This window comes from Triturus cristatus, chromosome 1_1 (genome assembly GCF_964204655.1).
Source record: "Triturus cristatus chromosome 1_1, aTriCri1.1, whole genome shotgun sequence".
NCBI lineage: Eukaryota > Metazoa > Chordata > Amphibia > Caudata > Salamandridae > Triturus > Triturus cristatus.
The window spans coordinates 489,161,615-489,180,130 of record NC_140579.1 but is presented as its reverse complement, the minus strand read 5'-3'; the positions used below and the strand labels follow the sequence as shown (position 1 = coordinate 489,180,130).

The following is an 18,516-nucleotide window of genomic DNA, read 5'->3' as shown; positions in this document are numbered from 1 at the left end:
AGTGGGCGGCAGAGTTCGCCATCACCTGCTCCACTGGCGCTCCATCATGTCGGACAGGTGGGTGCTGCAAATCGTCCAAAGGGGCCACTCCCTCCCCTTCGAGACGATCCCTCCAGCCATGCCACCGCAGAACCGCCGTATGTCGGGGGATCATTTGCATCTTCTACGAGAGGAAGTTTCAGCCCTCTTGGCCAAAGAGGCCGTCAAGCGCGTTCCTGGTCCAGAAGTAGGTCGTGGTTGTTATTCCCACTACTTTCTGGTTCCCAAGAAGGGCAAAGGGGGCCTACGCCTGATCTTGGACCTCAGGAGCGTGAACTCCTTCCTCCGGAAGGACCGGTTCAAGATGCTCAGGTTCTGTCTTCCCTAGACCCTGGAGACTGGATGGTAGCGTTGGACTTGCAGGACGCTTATTTCCACATCCCCGGCCTGCCGGCCCACCAGCGTTACCTGCAGTTCACAGTGGGTCAGGAGAACTTTCAGTTCACCGTGCTCCCCTTCGGCCTCACCAGTGCCCCTCAGGTGTTCACGAAAGTGATGGCGGTGGTCACAGCTCATCTGCGCAGATCAGGGGTTCCAGTCTTCCCCTATCTCGACGACTGGCTGTTGAAGGCGGGCTCGCCCCAGCAAGTCGTCTCCCACCTCCAGACTACGGCCGACCTCCTGCACTCGCTGGGGTTCTCCATCAATGTGCCGAAGTCGCACCTGAGTCCCTTCCAGAAGCTCCTTTTCATTGGGGCGGTTCTCGATTCGGCACAGTTCCGGGTCTATTCGCTGGAACAGCGGGTCCGGGACATTCAGGCCCTGATTTCCATCTTCCGGCCTCTGTCCTGGGTTTCGGTCAGGTTGGTGCTGCGGCTTCTGGGGCTGATGGCCTCCTGCATCCTGTTGGTACCCCACGCCAGGTGGCGGATGCGGGCTCTGTAGTGTGACCAGAAGTTTCAGTGGGCCCAGCATGGAGGCACCCTGTCCGACCATGTCTTGATCTCGGAGGGCACTGCGAACCAGCTGCAGTGGTGGCTCACGAATCGCGATTGGATCAGCGGCAGATCCCTCTCCCTACCCCAACCGGAACATGTCGTAGTGACGGATGCATCCCTCCTGGGATGGGGGGGCCATATGGAAGAGGCGGAGATCAGAGGACTCTGGTCTCCGGCAGAGACTCGGTTCCATATCAACTTATTGGAGCTGAGGGCGTTCCGACTTGCACTGAAAGACTTCCTTCCCTCTGTCCGGGGGAGTGTCGTGCAGGTGCTCACGGACAACACCACCGCCATGTGGTATTGCAACAAACAGGGCGGGGTGGGGTCGTGGCCCTTTGTCAGGAGGCTCTGCGCCTCTGGACATGGCTGGAACATCAGGGCATCACCTTGGTGGTTCAACATCTGGCGGGCTCTCTGAACGCCAGAGCAGACTAACTCAGCCGCCGGTGCATGATGGATCACGAATGGCGTCTGAACTCGGACGTGGCAGAAGGTCTCTTTCTGCAGTGGGGAGAGCCTTGGTTAGATCTATTCGCCACCGAAGAGAATGCGCAATGTCAGCAGTTCTGCGCGTTGGAATTTCCAAGGCGGCACACGCTCGGAGACGCTTTTCGTCGCGAGTGGCGTTGCGGTCTGTTGTACGCCTTTCCGCCTATACCACTTCTGCCCAGAGTGCTGAAGAAGATCAGGCGCGACCGGGCCCAAGTCATCTTGGTGGCTCCGGATTGGGCATGAAGGTACTGGTATCCCGAGCTACTCAGTATGTCCATCGAGCCCCCGATACGACTGCCTCTTCAGGAGGACCTTCTGTCGCAGCAGTAGGGGACGGACCTCCACACGAACCTGTCCAGCCTCCACCTCCATGCGTGGAGATTGAGCGGCGGTAGTTGATGCCATTTGACTTGCCTCCTGAAGTCTGTGATGTCATTCTGGCAGCCAGGCGTCCCTCCACAAAGACGGTATACACCTGCCGGTGGAACAAATTTGTGGCATGGTGCACAGCAAAGGCTGTAGATCCCCTTTCTGCCCCTCTTTCTGAGGTTCTCCTCTTTCTTCTATCTTTAGCCCAGCAGGGCTCTGCTCTGGGCACCTTGAAGGGTTATCCTGCTGCAATCTCTGCTTTCTTAAGGCTTCCTGATCAGCTTTCTCTTTTCAAGTCCCCTGTTGTCTCCCGTTTTCTCAAGGGCATTACTCATATGTTCCCTCCTGTTCCATTCGTAATGCCTCAGTGGGACTTGAACCTTGTTCTCACTTTTCTGATGTGCGCTCCCTTTGAGCCCCTTCACAACTGTCCCATTCGTCTACTGACTCTGAAAACTGCCTTCCTGGTGGCTATCACCTCCGCTAGGCGGGTGAGTGAGCTCCAGGCTCTGTCAGCTAAGCCTCCCTTCATTTCGGTTCATCAGGATAAGGTTGTCCTCCGGACACGTCCTTCTTTTCTTCCTAAAGTCGGGACTCCCTTTCACATCGGGCAATCTGTCACGCTGCCCACCTTCTTTCCGCCTCCTTCAAAAGATGAAGAGAGGCTCCACCGCCTGGACCCAAAACGTGCGCTGTCCTTTTATTTGGACCGTACAAAACAGTTCCGGGTGGACGACCAACTTTTTGTTGGATATGTAGGTGCTAAGAAGGGTAAAGCTGTGCACAAACGGACCATCTCGCGATGGGTTGTGTTGTGTATTAAACTCTGCTATTCCTTGGCGAAAAAGGTCCCGCCTGTTGGGCTGAGAGCCCATTCCACCCGGGCCACAGCGGCGACAACTGCCCTGGGACGGGGAGTCCCCTTGCAGGACATCCGTCAGGCGGCGACGTGGACTTCACTGCACATGTTCGCCAAGCACTATTGCCTGGACAACCAAGTCCGGAGAGATGGCCGCTTTGGCCGTTCTGTTCTCCAGGACTTTCTGGTGTGATCTTGGTTCGCAGACCCACCTCCGGGGTTGGTATTGCTGGGGTATCTATTCTAAGGTGAGGAATCTAACTAATGTGTTTCTTTCAGATGAACAAGTTACTTACCTTCGGTAACGATGTATCTGTAAGAAACATTAGTTAGTTAGATTCCTCACCGACCAACCCAGCCTCCCCGTTCTGCGAACCGACATCTAGGGTTAAGGTTCTCCCTTTCAGGGCCCTAGATTTTTTGGCACCAGTGTCGGTCTCTTGCAAGGCTCAGCGTCCCTGGCGCGGAAAGCTATGTATAAGAACTGACGTCAGCGCGCGAGGGCGGCGTCTAAGTACTCCGACGACGTCATTCCGGCGCACGACGCCGACGACGGACGCGGAGCTGCCGACGACGCCTACCGACGCGCAAGGGGTATTGCTACAAAAATCTTTCCGGATCCAGCCTGACGCCTGGGGATATTCTAAGGTGAGGAATCTAACTAACTAATGTTTCTTACAGATACATCGTTACCGAAGGTAAGTAACTTGTTCATTAAGGTTTTTCCCTCACCCAAAATGTCTGCTGGGTCCAGGGTAATGATGCAATGGCACATCATAGGCACCGTAGCACAACAGGACAAAGTCACTATCACAGTTCTTTGAATACATTAATCCTGATCAATATATCAACATTTGATTCAATATAATTATGTCCATTCCACTGTGCCAAATATCACAGAGAGCTTGAAATATTGGTCCAATTCCACGTCGAGTTGTCAATAATTAAACCTTATTCCAAATTCACATGGCAGCCGACGCGCGTTTCGCCCGACAGGGCTTCCTCAAGGCTGCAAGAATTACATATATCAGCAACTTATCCCTTATCATTATTTATACATATTAAAAAATCACCTATATCTTATTTACATGGATTGTATTACTCTAAGGACACCTCTGTCAAGAACCATCACCACGAGGAACACAAACAGGGCACACAATAAAGTTTAGTTGAAATGCCTCCTTTAGGTTAAGGTAAAACTTCACCGAAAATAGTGATGCAGATTGATTTTGCAATCACCAGAAATTCCATTAGTCTAAGTGCATTCACCCTAAAGTGAAGTTGAAATGTTAGAATATAACGACTAACTGCTATATCCCATCTCATAATCCATGTGACGAGTATATAGAGTGCGCTTCCAATGTTACTTCGAATAGTGAGAGAATCAATTCTCACCTCCAAAATGAGTTATTCTTTCATGTGATCAGTAAATCTCTTGCACAAATTGTCAATCTCCATTAGAGTCCTATCACAGGGATTCTGCAAAGGAATCCAAATATGTATAAATAAAGTTCCCCAAAGGGAACAAACAAGAAAACGCAAGTCTAGAACAGCTAAAACAGCATATACTTTATGCTGTGTAGATGACAATTCTTACCAAATGTCAACTGTGAAGTGCGTAATAACAGATCCAGTCATCATCAGTCTAGGCATATAGATTCCAAATTATTTAAGATGAAGCGATCTTCATTGCTGGGACCATATTACGTCCTCACTGTTGAAATAAATAAGTAGAACGCTAGTCCATGATTTGTCAGATATCCAATCAATGCATATATATGTATATGTGGGAGTAGGCTGAGGCCCTCACTAATTACATTTACGCCACATCGTTCATTCATAGGACCATATTTTGTCCTCACTGTTGAAATAAATAAATAAAACGCTGGTCCATTATTTCTCATATATCAAATCAATATATATATATATATATATATATATATATACTATGGCCCTCATTATTTGCATTTACGCCACATAGTCCACCAGTTCAAACGTATAATCATCCAATTGGTCCTGTATCTAACATACAGGCATGAAAAGGAAATCATGATTTCAACAATTTTCTTTGGCTACTGTCTGTATAGTGTGATCTCCCGAATACGTCATCTTAGTCCACATAAAAACGAACTGAATGGCCACCCCACCTTGTAATAAAAGCCAAAACAAACATTACATGGAGAGTACGTAGCCCATAAAGCGCTCCAAAGTTGTTAGCCCTCATGTAAGGCAACGTTTGTTATATCTAAATATCGTAACCAAGTTTTTTAGTTACTTAACCGAAATAGTATAAAGCGACGTTGGATTCCTTCGAAAAAGTACCCGACATAGGGCCGTCTATCCTGTAAATGTCAGCATACAATTCGCTGTAATGAGACACTATCAAAGAACGATTCGTATGCAATGCAACCCTTACCTGCTGTCCGGTGTTCCAACAGCATATCATCAAATTCTTTAAGCGTTGGCGTCTTCTCATCGCGTCATTATGTTTTTAAAGACGCTTTAGTCATTAGTCATCAAGATAGGACTGGTATTGATTCACTTTATTTGGCTACTTACATGCGGCGGCCATATTGAAGAGATCACAAAAACGGCATTCTCCTTACCTCAACAATATCAATAAATAATTACTAATCTATATGTATCAAGCTTTAAGTTTCGTCAAATAGAATTTACTCAAAAAGTCACCAATATTCAAAATTAATGTTATGATCACAAACGTGCCTGTTTCATGACGATCTACATCGATCGTCATTTTTTTTTATAGGGCATATGATTTAAATTGAGATTACCAGTAATCTCAATTTAAATCATATGCCCTATAAAAAAAATGACGATCGATATAGATACAGGACCAATTGGATGATTATTCGTTTGAACTGGTGGACTATGTGGCGTAAATGCAAATAGTGAGGGCCATATCCTACTTACACACACATATATATGTGTGTGTATATATATATATATATATATATATATATATATATATATATATATATATATATATATATATTGATTTGATATATGAGAAATCATGGACCAGCGTTTTATTTATTTATTTCAGCAGTGAGGACAAAATATGGTCCTATGAATGAACTATGTGGCGTCAATGTAATTAGTGAGGGCCTCAGCCTACTCACACATATACATGTATATGCATTGATTGGATATATGACAAATCATGGACTAGCGTTCTACTTATTTATTTCAACAGTGAGGACGTAATATGGTCCCAGCAATGAAGATCGCTTCATCTTAAATAATTTGGAATCTATATGCCTAGACTGATGATGACTGGATCTGTTATTACGCACTTCACAGTTGACATTTGGTAAGAATTGTCATCTACACAGCATAAAGTATATGCTGTTTTAGCTGTTCTAGACTTGCGTTTTCTTGTTTGTTCCCTTTGGGGAACTTTATTTATACATATTTGGATTCCTTTGCAGAATCCCTGAGATAGGACTCTAATGGAGATTGACAATTTGTGCAAGAGATTTACTGATCACATGAAAGAATAACTCATTTTGGAGGTGAGAATTTATTCTCTCACCATTGGAAGTAACATTGGAAGCACACTCTATATACTCGTCACATGGATTATGAGATGGGGTATAGCAGTTAGTCATTATATTCTAACATTTCAACTTCACTTTAGGGTGAATGCACTTAGACTAATGGAATTTCTGGTGATTGCAAAACCAATCTGCATCACTATTTTCGGTCAAGTTTTAACTTAACCTAAAGGAGGCATTTCAACTAAACTTTATTGTGTGCCCTGTTTGTGTTGTTCCTCGTGGTGATGGTTCTTGACACGGGTGTCCTTAGAGTAATACTATCCATGTAAATATGTAAATAAGATATAGGTGATTTTTTAATATGTATTAATAATGATAAGGGATAAGTTGCTGATTGTGATATGTAATTCTTGCAGCCTTGAGGAAGCCCTGTCGGGCGAAACGTGCGTCGGCTGCCATGTGAATTTGGAATAAGGTTTAATTATTGACAACTCGACGTGGAATTGGACCAATATTTCAAGCTCTCTGTGATATTTGGCACAGTGGAATGGACATAATTATATTGAATCAAATGTTGATATATTGATCAGGATTAACGTATTTAGAGAACTGTGATAGTGACTTTGTTCTGGTTCGCTACAGTGCCTATGATGTGGAGTTACTTTTGGGATTACATTGTGATCTCAAAAAGTATAATACTTCAGGTGGATAAGTATTTAGCATTGTATTAGCACCCAATATTGAATGTTTAGAAATTGATACATCAGAATCTTTATGACATATGTACATATGATGATGTGCAAATCGATATAGCATTTCCACCCATTCTGTGTAAAAGTAATGATGCAATGGCGTTTGAGCCTGTTTATGTTTTTGCTTCACCATTTACATTTGTGATGTGCAGAAAACACACCAATCCTTTCTGGCACTCCAACAGATGTACTGGTTGCTACAGACATAGCCTCTAGTCTGATGCCCCAAAAGCCTCCTGCCAATCCCCTCGGCCGGACCAACCCACAGCCTCAGTTCACTCCCCCCATCTGTACCGGCTCCTCCACAACCAACTTTCTCTCCTGCACCAGCCTCAACAGCCTCAGCTAGCTTTCCCTCCAGAAGCAGCTCCTACAGTGCACTTCCGCTATGGAGTCTAGTGGGGTTTAGAAGCTGGTCTCCATTGTGGCTTCATGAGCAGCAAAGACCGCTACGGCCATAGGAGTCCCTGCACCCAATTTCTTCACAGCAGCCGTTCTAAAGGGCAACAGGGATCAGGTACAGGGCTAACATGTAGATTTTTAGCCTGTGTCTACCCATACCTTAGACTGCAGTCCCCACCTAATTCTCTCACCGGCCCACAGCCTCAGATACAGTGATTCACCCTTAGCCTGTTGTGCTTGTTCCCCCTCCTTCAGCCTGTACCTGCTTTCCCCTCCAGTACCACATATCACACTCTTCCAGCTCATCCCACAGCCTGAGACTCATCTCATCTCTCACACTACACCAGCCTTTACAGCATCAGCCCAAACTCACTCACTGTACCATACCATCTAACAGCTTCAGTACACTCTTCCCTCTTGCACCAGACTAGCTGCAGATAAAACTGAATTGAAACCTACTACTATAATGTAAGAAACTGTGTTTCTGGTTGCCAGAGGTATGCACCCTGTCTAAGCAGGAACCACACTCCTAGTCAGGGTAACTCAGATGCACACTCTAAATTAACCTGTGGTCACCCCCTGGTAGCTTGGCACAGAGCAATCAGGCTTAACTTAAGAGGCAATGTGTAAAGTATTTGTGCAACACTTCAAACATTTAAACAGTGTAAACACCACACACGATATCACAGCTGGTTAAACATGTTTTACCTTAATTTGATTAACAAAACAAGACCAAAACAACAAATATTCAAAAGGTAGAATGAGAGTCCAACTTTTTAAATACATTCCACTCTGCCCGCTCTGGCCTTCCTTAGGGGTGACTTATATGTATTAAAAATAAAGGTTTTGAGCCTGGCAAGGGGGTTATCTTGCCAGTTCAACATGACAGTTTAAAACTGCACATACAGGCTCTGCAGCGGCAGGCTGAGACATATTTAAAGGGCTACTAAAGTGGTGGCATAATCAGTGCTGCAGGCCCACTAGTAGCATTTAATTTGCAGGCCCTGGCCACTTGTTGGCACTTTACTAGGGACTTATATGTGAGATAAATATCCCAGTTGTGGATAAGCCAATGTTACCATGTTTCAAGCAGAGAGCACATGCACTTTACCACGGGTTAGGACTGGTGAAGTGCCCAGAGTCCTAAAGCCAACAAAAACAAATTCAGTAAAAGGGGAGGAGGGAGGCAAAACTTTGGGGGTGACCCTTCAGAAAGGGCTAGGTCCAACATACAAGAAGACTAGATATTCTGTGGTTGCATTTGTAGACAAATGTGCATGTTCATGAGTGTTGGGTCATTTAACGTGTGCTGTGTGAGAGGCGTGCCTGTGTATCATTCTTAGACATTGTAAGTGATCAGGGAATCCATGTCAAGTACATGGGCTGGAAACTCATCATTACAAGTTCCTTAGCTCCGTGGTGGCTTCACTGTACCCCAAGATGTTTGGTACCAAACATTTCGTCTTAATAAACCTGCACTGATGCACCCTGAGGGCACCTTAGAGGTGCCACTTGAATCCTGCAGACTATTAGTGTGGTTGCCAACTGGTCTCGGCCAGCCTGCCACCACTAGATATGTCTCTGGCCTCCTGGGGTGACAGCATTTGCTCTCATAGGCCAGGAACACAGCTTGCTCTGGGCGGAGGTGTTCACACTGCATCCAAGCAGGAACTGCCTTCCAGGGCGGGAAGCTTCAAATGCTATGTCACCTTTAAAATGCGACCCAGGCCTCTCCAGCTAATGGAAGATGCCAACTCCCCGCTCCTGTCCCCACTTTTTGGCGGGAGGATAGGCTGGAAAATGAGTTTGATTAGGAAGTGTGACCACACGTAGCAAGCACTACCCCTCAGGTGGGACAGCTGACGTGGACCTCACTTTTTAGGATCCTCCAACTTGTGTTGGAGAGAATTACCTCCAGAGAATAACCTGTTAGGGTCAGGGTTATGCCCACTTCCTATAGGAAGTGGGCATATAGAGCGTGTGGTCACCTAAAAAGTAGGTAACCCATTTGCTACTTCCTGGTATCCCCTTAACACCCCTTTATTGAGTATTTAGGTTGCGCCCTTTGACCCAGAACTTCAGATTCGACAGACCTAAAGACAAAGAGGACAAAGAAGAGCTGCTGAACCCAGTAACTGAGTGCCTGCTGTGGAGTTTTGGCACAAACCCCTGCCTGCCGCTTCAAGACTCGACATCAAGGTGAACTGTCTTGTCCTGTTTCTCTGTGGCCTCTAAGAATCCCAGCGAACTACCAGCCTTCGAAAACTGCCCAAAAACTGTCTCAGGGTAGAGGAGCTACTCCCCTGCAGACTGCCGGCACTGAAACCACAGAGTCCGGTCCACCAACTTGCAGTTCCCTGGCCTGTTCAGTGCAGCAATGACTAGGAAGAGGTACTCATGCCCTGGAAGGTCAGATCTGCTTCCCCACAGTGTGTGAGGGCACTAAGACCAACCAGAGCCGTGCAGTACCAATCCCCAGGGTTCCGGACTCCCTGCAATGAAGACCGACATTGAAGAGTCCAATCAGGACTCTAAGTGTACCAGAGCCCAGCACCTGTTGAGGGACATCAACACCCTTGAAACCCACTTCAAGTGTGGCCCAGCATTCCTGAATTTGCCCCTGCCAGCTGTTGGCCCCTGACCACGAGGAGCACCTTTACGCACCGGGGCCAGACAACCTACCTGCTCTGCACCCAGCCCCCCCAGCCTGCTTAACGATGAACTGTCTGTGCTTTCTTGTCCCTAAGACCCTAGCCCCCGTTTGGGAGCTCTTGGACTTGCCTTGCCTGCAAGTATCCTTGTGCAGCCTGTCTTTAGATGGCCCCACTTTTCTGTCGTTAAGCTACCAACTCCACGAACTCCCTGCTTCTGACGGAACTCGGGACGCTCCGGGTGAACTGTTGGTAGAACCTTGGAACTTGGCTTCCTTCTACTCTAAACCCAGAAGGTGATACCCTACTACTGTCTGTACTGTGTGCTTTACCTACCTGCTTTTTCCTCCCATAGGATTGCATGGTGTGTAATTGCGCATGACTTAGAACTATTTGCTTATCTTTGACAATTCATAAGAAAATAGTACTTAGTTTGAACATAGCTCTTGTTTCGAAAATATACATAAAAGGAATTATAATTTTTCTAAATTGAACTCAGATTTATTTTTGGAGTGTGCTTCCTTTATTGCCTCTTTGAGTACAACAAATGCTTAGCACTACCCTCTGATAAGCCTAACTATACCTCTCCTGACACCCCATTGGAAACGAACTCCCTTTTGGAAGTTTCTAACCACCTTTCAGAAGCTATAATTCAGGCTCTTCTTTGTCAAACAAGATCAAAGTTCCTCCATTTAGGGCCCGACATCACGGCCAATTATTGAAGGGACATCTTTAATAGGAAGTTTATGTAAGGACACTTCCCTAAGGAATGGAAAAAGGCCTCCATTCTTTCCCTGCTCAAAAAGACAAACTTGGATGCCAAGGACCCGAATGATTATAGGCCAATTTCACAGCTTCCTCTTCCCACAAAAATTGTAGAGAAAGCCATTAATACTGTACTATCTTTGTTCATCAAGAACAACGATCTCCTAGATGTCACATAATATGGATTCAGATGCCAGCACAGTACTAAGTTAGCTCTGATTACTGTCTCTGAGGAAATCAGGCAAACTGTGACAAGGGTGGTAAGGCTGTGCTGATCCTACTAGACCTCTCCGCAGCATTCGACACAGTCAACCACAGACTCCTTATTAACCGTCTCTTCGCCCTGGGCATTAGGGGCAAGGCGCTTAAACTTCTTATATCCTTTCTCTCAGATAGAGAGCAGTTTGTTGAGCTCAATGGCTTTAGGTACAAGTCCTTTTCTCTTCCTTGTGGGGTTCCACAGGATCACCTTTGAGCCCAACACTTTTTTATCTTTATATAACCCCTTTGGCCAACCTTATAAAGGCGTTTGACTTTACAGTGGTGTCATACGCTGACAATACAAAAATCATGGCACAGCCTCACTGGCTAGCAATCCAGAGGACACAGCCTCCAGATTCCATGACTGTATGCAGGAAATCTGAAAATGGATGTCGAACAACTGTCTTAAGCTCAACTGTGGAAAGTCAGAGGTCCTGCTGTTTGGGAGGAATACCTCTTTCTGGTTGCCTAAGTGGTGGCCACAGGAGATAAGAGAGCTCCCCACCCCAGTCGCCAAGGTAAAAAACGTACGAGTCTATTTCGATGATAAACTTTCCTTCGAGGGCCAAATAAACTCTATAACAGCCTCCTTATTTTTTATGTTAAAAGCTCTCAGGAAAGTCCTGCTTTTTATTCCTCTTGACCCGAGGAAAGCAGTAATTTCCGCACTAATACTGTACAAAATTGATTACTGCAGTGCATTTGTGTGAGAAGTCGGCAGACGTTGATTCGCTGGATGGTGCTTGCGTTAGCAAGGTGGTCACTCCCTGACCACAGGGGAGATTTCCTTCAGTCTTCTGTGCAGCAGAATGTTGAAGTTCCCGTCTTCTTCTTAGTTTCAACTTGATTCCAGGATGTCTGAAGTCTTAGGACACAGCTCCTACCTTTAAGCGGATTCTAGGGGCCGGACTACCTGCTAGGTCCCTCCCTAAGGGTGGGACCAGGAAGGGGGGTGGTTACACCCCCAATCCTTTGTCCAGCTCGCCCCAGGCCCGGGACTGGTGTGCCCCAGGACCGGTTTGAACTGGCATATGCACCGAGGCTCCTTGTGAGCCACAGGCATGTCTGGTTTCTTTCAAGCCCTACCTGACCAATACACAAAATCCTGTCTGGGGTGGTGCACGCACCTCCCCTGGCAGGAAACCCTTTGTCCACACCTCCCAAGCTGGAAGGACTCCCAGCAGCAGGAGGGCAGACTTGTGTCTGTGGTGGCAGCATCCATTTTGTGGAGCTGAGGCTATGTCTGATTTTACCCGGGTTTCAGGTACTGTACATGTCGTGTCCCTCTAGAAGGGTGGAATGCTAACCCCGTCGCCAGAATTGGCGAGGGGTTAGTATTCCAATTCGTATGACACCTTACTCGACATGTTTTGATAAAGCCAAACCAAAGTTAGCATTTAACCGCGAGGTTCATAATGCACTTAAGAGTATATGGTATGACGATATCTGGAAACAGTAGAAGGAAGTTGTTCCGACCACTGCAGACAGGCTCAGCTCATGCCAGAGCACCATCTCACATGGAACCAAGCACTCTGCCTTCAGGATTGTTAAGGCCTGCCATAGGAGTGACTTATAGGTTAACATGTGTCCTTTTTAAGGTTAGGTATAGGTATACTACACCTAAGTAAGAGGTGGTTACACCAACTTACCCCAGCTGAGTGATCAGCCAGTTGTGTCAAATTTGTTAGGCCAAGCCTGGGGTGGCATAATACATGCTTCAGCCCCTGGCAGACCTAAGATACACCAATGCCCTGGGTACCTAGTGTACACTGGTACAGGGGCTCACAGGGTGATCCACTTCCAATTGGTTATGCACCTAGGGTGCATAGTGTAAATTTAGTAGAGAGAACAGCAGGCTGGGGGTCTGATTGGCAGGCCCACAGCCTCAATATGTCAAAAACCAGTGAAGCAAAAAGCAAAAATTTGGGGTGACCATAGGATAGCAGACCCTACTCTCCTACACAACCCCCCCCCCAAACGCTGGGACATTAAACTAGCCTTGACCAGTCTCGTCTTCATGTCCTAAGTGGAAGTACCTGGAGAGACCATCTGCATTCCCATGGTCAGTACCTGGCCGGTGCTCCATTGTAAAGTCCATCCCCTGTAGGGAAATGGACCACCTAAGCAGTTTGGGGTTTTCACCCTTCATCTGATTTAGCCACAAGAGGGGCTTATGGTCGGTCTGAATCTTGAAGTGAGTGCCAAACAAGTATGGCCTCAGCTTCTTCAGGGCCCACACCACAGCAAAGGCCTCCCTCTCAATAGCTGACCAATTCTTCTCTCTGGGGGTCAACCTTCTGCTAATAAAAGCAATGGGTTGGTCTTGACCATCTACATTAAGTTGTGACAGCACAGCTCCCACACCCAACTCAGAAGCATCTGTTTGGACAATAAACTCTTTGGAGTAGTCAGGACTTTTCAGGATAGGTGCAGAGCACATGGCCTCCTTCAGGTCATCAAATGCCTTTTGACAGCTTACTGTCCACTGAACCTTTTTGGGCATCTTCTTGGATGTCAGATCATTAAGAGGAGTCACAATGGACCCATAGTTCTTAACAAACTTCCTGTAGTACCCAGTCAAGCCCAAGAAAGCTCGAACTTGAGTCTGGGTGGTTGGAGGAGACCAGTCCTTGATGGATTGTATCTTACTCTCCAGTGGTTGAACTTGGCCTCCACCTACAAGGTGGCCCAAATACACAACCTTACTCTGCCCTATCTGGCACTTAGTAGCCTTGATAGTGAGGCCTGCCCTTTGCAGAGCCTCAAGAGCCTTCTTCAGGTGGATCAGGTGATCCTCCCAGGTGGAGCTAAAGACAGCAATGTCATCAAGATATGCTGCACAAAAGTCATCCAACCCAGTAAGGACTTGATTCACCAACCTTTGGAAGGTGGCAGGTGCATTCTTCAGACCAAAGGGCATCACCACAAACTGGTAGTGCCCACCTGGGGTTGAGAATGCTGTTTTGGCCTTAGACTCCTCAGCTAATCTGATTTGCCAATAGCCAGCTGTCAAGTCAAATGTGCTCAAAAACTTAGCAGAAGCTAGTTTGTCTATGAGCTCATCTGCCCTTGGAATAGGGTGTGCATCTGTCCTGGTGACAGCATTGAGACCCCTGTAGTCCACACAGAACCTCATCTCTCTCTTGCCATCTTTGGTGTGAGGTTTGGGGACCAGAACCACTGGGCTAGCCCAGGGGCTCTCTGAGGGTTCAATGACACCTAATTCCAGCATTTTATGTACCTCAGCCTTTATACAGTCCCTGACGTGGTCAGGTTGTCTGTAGAGCTTGTTCTTTACAGGCAGACTGTCACCAGTGTACACCAGTCAGTTTGGCTAGGTATTAGGGAAAACAGATGTTGAAATGATTGTAGAACTTGTCTACATTCAGTCTGCTGATGGGCAGTGAGGTTGCCTCCAAGGGTCACTCCTTCAACTGAGCCATCTTCAGGGTTCTGAGACAACAGGTCTGGGAGAGGGTCACTCTCTTCCTCCTGTCCCTCATCTGTAGCCATGAGCAAGCCCATGTCTGCCCTGTCAACATATGCTTTTAACCTGTTAACATGGAGTACCCTGTGGGGACTCCTGGGAGTTCCTAGGTCCACCAAGTAGGTGACCTCTCCCTTCTTTTCCAGGATTGTATGGGGTCCAGACCATTTGTCTTGGAGTGCTGCTGGGGCCACTGGCACCAACACCCATACCTTCTGTCCTGGCTGAAACTCAACCAAGACAGCCTTTTGGTCATGCCAAGCTTTCTGTAAGGCCTGGCTTGCCTCAAGGTTTTTGGATGCCTTCTCCATATACTCAGCCATCCTGGAGCGGAGACCAAGTACATAGTCCACTATGTCTTGCTTAGGCTTTTTGAGAGGTAACTCCCATCCTTCCTTCACCAAACACAGTGGGCCTCTTACAGGGTGCCCAAACAACAATTCAAAGGGGCTGTAGCCAACTCCTTTTTGTGGGACCTCTCTGTAAGCAAACAGAAGGCAGGGTAGAAGGATGTCCCATCTTCGCCTGAGCTTTTCAGGTAATCCTTTGATCATACCTTTTAGGGTCTTGTTGAATCTCTCAACAAGCCCATTGCATTGTGGGTGATAAGGGGCGGTGAACTTGTAGTTGACACCACATTCCTTCCACATAGCTGTCAAGTATCCTGACATGAAGTTGGTACCTCTGTCAGAAACTACCTCCTTAGGAAACCCCACTCTGGAGAATACTCCCAGCAGGGCCCTGGCCACAACAGGTGCTGTAGTGGTCCTAAGGGGAATTGCCTCTGGATACCTGGTGGCATGATCCACTACCACCAGTATAAATCTGTGCCCAGATGCAGTGGGAGGATCCATGAGACCCACTATGTCTATTCCCACTCTTTCAAAGGGGACCCCCACCACAGGTAGTGGTATTAGGGGGGCCTTTGTTGTGCCACCTGATTTGCCACTGGCTTGGCAGGTCACACAGGAGCGACAAAACTCCTTTGTATCTTCATTCATGTGAGGCCAGTGAAAGTGAGGGACAAGTCTGTCCCAAGTCTTGTTCTGGCCTAAGTGTCCTGCTAAAGGAATATCATGGGCCAAGGTAAGTAGGAAGCCCCTAAATTGCAGAGGTATAACCAACCTCCTGGTTGCACCAGGCTTGGGGTCTCTAGCCTCTGAATAAAGGAGCCCTTCATCCCAATACACTTTATGGGTACCTTGAGCATTCCCAGCAGCCTCAGCAGCAGCCAGCTGTCTGAGGGGTTCAAGAGAGGGACAGGATAACTGAGCCTGCCTCAAGTCAGCCCTTGAAGGTCCCCCTGTCCCCAGAAACTCAACCTGATCAGGTTCAAGCTCTTCAGGGACAGTTCCTTCAGGGTCCTCTAGATCAGCTTCCTGGGAAGGCTGATCATCACTCTGAGGCAGGGGGGAAGGCACAGCCTTGACCCTCCTGTTCTTCTTCTTGGTAGGTGCTTGGTCCATTGTTCCAGGATCCAAGACCTGAGGTTCAGTGAGGCACTTTTTGGCCTGTGACCTGGTCACAGCAAGGACATGTGATGATATACCTAACATCTCTGCATGAGTCCTGTACTCCACTTCTGACCATAGAGAACTCTCTAGGTCATTGCCCAACAAACATTCTACTGGGAGGTCTGCACTAACCACAACCCTTTTGAGGCCAGTTACCCCTCCCCATGAGAAGTTAACAACTGCCACACTATGTGAAGTAGTGGCATTGCTGGCATTGGTCACCAGGTAATTCTCACCTGGTATGTACTGTCCAGGGTCCACAAAGCCTGGTGTCACCATAGTGACACTGGCACATGTGTCCCTGTAGGCTTGAGCCACTTTTTCATTAATTAAAGGAGTCTGTCTGTACTTGCCCAGGTTACTGGGGCTCACAGTCAGGGACAAGTCAATGTCCCCATCACAGATCAAGACTGCCTGTGTCAGGGTTCTGTCTAAGTCAGAATCTCCTTCAGTTCCCATAGTGATTCCCACTACACCCTTTGTCTGGGGACCAACACTGCTAACAGTAGTACTGGGAGCAGGTGCCTTAGGGGCAACAGTGTTGGGGGCTCCACCCTTCTTACAATCACTAGTCCAGTGAGTTGTATTCTTGCAATGATTGCACCAGGGTTTCTTTTGACCTTCTTTCTTCTTTACCTTGGATTGTTGTTGGGACCCACCCTCCTTAGCAGTAGTTTGGGGCCCTGTTGAAGACTTCTGGTCTTTAGATTTCTGATCTCCACCCTTTTGGTCTGTTTTCTTCTGATCACCCCCTTGGCCCTGGTTCTGGTTCTTTTGCTTAACCCTGGTTCTGACCCATTTGTCTGCCTTCTTTCCCAATTCTTGGGGAGAGGTCAGATCAGAGTCAACCAAGTGTTGATGCAGTTGCTGGTTTTGACAGTTATTTAACATCTGTTCTCTCATCATCAAATTGTACAATCCTGTATAATCAGATACCTTACTTCCCAGCAACCAACCCTCCAAAGCCTTAGTGGCACATTCAATGTATTCAGACCAGTCCTGAGTCTGTGTCTTCTGGGTGTCTCTGAACATTAACCTGTACGGTTCAGTGGTTAAGCCTAACCCATCAACTAGGACACTCTTCAGGGCTCTGTAATTTCTGACATCCTCCTCCCTAACAGTGAGGAGTCTGTCTCTGCCTCTTCCTTCAAAGGAGAGCCAGAGGATTGCTGCCCACTGGTCTTCAGGAACCTGCTGCACTTTGCAGGCTCTCTCAAGAGCAGTCATCCATTTGTGGATGTCATCCCCACTTTTGTAGGGGGGCACAACCTTAGACAGGTTCCTATTATCAAAGACCCTATCTTTGTCCTTAGGGACAATGCTGCCACCAGTGGGTATAGACCCACTCTCTCTAGGTTGCCTAGCCTTGTTCAGTTTCTCTTCCATCAGGGCTACCTCTAGCTCCTGCTTCCTGATCCTCAGCTGGGCTTCCTGCATTCTGGCCTCATGTTCCCTCCTCTGAGGGGTGGTCATCCTTCTCCTGGAGTGACCTTGAGAGCCTCTAGAGGCATGAGAAGCATTAGATTCACCTGAGTGATTCCTTTGCCTCCCAGTCCCCTGGTTAAGTCCACTGGGGAGATCCAATGGGATGATCCCATTGTCAGTCCCCAATAGCCTTAGTTTAGCTGGGCCAAGTTTAACACTTGGCACTGGGCTAGTTCTCCCTTCATCCTCACTACTTTCTGTATCCTCCCCACTTTCCTCCTCTGTAGTATGATTTCATCTAAGGGATGGCTATTGGAAAGGGGTACTTCAGTAGCATCTTCAGAAGGGGGGCCTCCTGTTCCTGTCCCTAAGGGGCCTAACTGGGAGGCTTTCCTGAGAGCTTTCTGATCTTCATCAGCCTGTAAAAGCTCCCTGGGTTCAGCAGAAGTAGGATTCTTGGGCTGTTTAAGGCCCCTGATATTTGCCAACTGCCTGAGCTCATTTTGATTAAGGGTAGCAAAGATGGATGGTGCCCTCTGGGGGTGACTCTCAACAGAGATGGGTACAGTGGACCCCTCTGCCCCAGCCATTGCTCTTAAGTGTGGGTGGATGTGTTGCAATCTACCTACACTTGGGTTTACCTACTAAACCTATCTAGTAGTTGTAGTCAGGGTGTGCTACTCCCTTTGCTCTACAACACTAAGTTCAGTAGAACTTATGTATATCTAATCTTGTTTTATATGTACCTACAGGTACCTATGTGATCTTTCAATTGGTAACCAAGAGATTACAATGGTAAAACACAGCAAGCTCAAATCCAACCGCTGCTCACCAATGTGAGAAGTTGGCCTGGTATATGATGCTCACTAGTTAAAGTGATCACCTTGTACCATGCCAAGCAACCCTTATGGTGTGGTTGTAAGTCAACCTTTTCGGACTAGCTGCCCTAGTGGTAGCGTAGGCTAAGCAGTCTTTGAGGCTAAACTGTTGAAGCGTGTTAAGCCAGCTGTTTTACCAAATGCAACCCCCTTTTATACCAAT

General features: G+C 47.3%; 1 long non-coding RNA gene across 6 annotated transcripts in view; it reads right to left on the bottom strand.

Moving 5' to 3' along the window:
* LOC146870457 (uncharacterized) overlaps positions 1-5,204 on the bottom strand; it is a 421,457-nt gene extending 416,253 nt beyond the window's left edge. For 3 of the 6 annotated variants that reach the window (XR_014978136.1, XR_014978133.1, XR_014978137.1), the window contains exons 1-2: positions 5,117-5,174; positions 4,298-4,414 (exon numbers count right to left, since the gene is read on the bottom strand). This is a non-coding gene — a long non-coding RNA (uncharacterized LOC146870457). Of the gene's footprint in view, positions 1-4,297; positions 4,415-5,116 lie in introns of all 6 variants that reach the window. The other 3 variants (XR_014978140.1, XR_014978134.1, XR_014978139.1) reach the window with 2 other exon arrangements.
* Positions 5,205-18,516: the final 13,312 nt, after the last annotated feature.